Genomic DNA, 1,212 nt, shown 5'->3' with positions numbered 1-1,212 from the left:
AGGGAGGAGGAGGAAACGTAGTGCTGGAGGAGAGATCAGAGTCCAGCGGTGGAGAAGCTCAGGGCAGGGCGCTGGGGAGGGTGGGGAGAGGAGGGGAAGCTGGGCCCGGGACTATTTCTGTACAATAATCCAGGGGAAGAGGGCCACGCTGACAGGCTGACAGGACAGTGAGGAGTCTTCAGGGAGCAAAGGCCAAGACTCTGCCGGGAGCCTGGGCCTGGAGGAGCTGGCCTAGCGCCCAGTGCATGGACTGGAGCCATGATTTCAGAGGCCCAGAAGCTGAGGCAAGCTGGGCCCAGGGACTAGGGAGCAGGGAAAGTGGGAGTGGGGAAGAGGAGCCAACCATCCTTCCTGCCCCACCTCTAGCACAAGAGGATGGGAAGTGGGGTGGGACAGGCCTGCCCCAGCTCTCTGTCTGCCACCATGGGGTCATCTGGCTGTGCATGGGGGCAGAGTTTCTGAAATGTACACTTCCTGGGCTCTGGCCTGGGAGGGAGATGGCGTGAGAAAGAAGCAGGAACACAAGGCTTGGAAACCTCAGGGGGAGAGTCAAGCCGTCATTTTCTTTCCCACGGGATCTCCAGTCATGGGGTTGAGGAGAGGGAGTGTTAGAGGGTCAGGTCATGGGGGGAGCAGGGAAGTCACATTTATCAAGTACCCATTCTATTTTGTGCCTCTTGCCATACATTAGCACGTAGATTCTTCCTGAAAACCAGGTGAGGAAACAGTGATTCATATTTACACCGAGGAAACTGAGGTTCAGAGAAGTGAAGTGATTTGCCAAGCATCATGCAGCTACAGAGGCAAGTAATCAGCAAATACAGTGCTGTTATGCTCCAAAGCCTGGCTTTAGAAGCAATATTGCAAAGTGAGGGGCCACAAGTCCAGGTTTTGATCTAAGACTGCCTGGCTTTGTGTCTACTACCTGTTCCCTGCCAGCTGTATGACCTTAGGCAAGTGACTTCATCTCTCAGCCTCGATTTTTCATCTGTAAAGTGGAGCTAACAATAGAATTACCTTCAAGACAGGCACAATGGTGCATATTTGTAATCTCAGAGCCCACAGAGGCTGAGGCAAGAGGATTTCAAGTTCAAGGCCAACCTGGGCAACTTAGTAAGACCCTTTGGCAAAATAAAAAACAAAAAGGACTTAGGACATGGTTTAGTGATAAAGTACCCCTTGGCTTAAGTCCCCTGTACACACACACACACA

The sequence above is a fragment of the Marmota marmota genome, unplaced genomic scaffold, assembly GCF_001458135.2.
Source record: "Marmota marmota marmota unplaced genomic scaffold, marMar, whole genome shotgun sequence".
Lineage (NCBI taxonomy): Eukaryota > Metazoa > Chordata > Mammalia > Rodentia > Sciuridae > Marmota > Marmota marmota.
Note: the sequence above shows the minus strand (reverse complement) of the source record.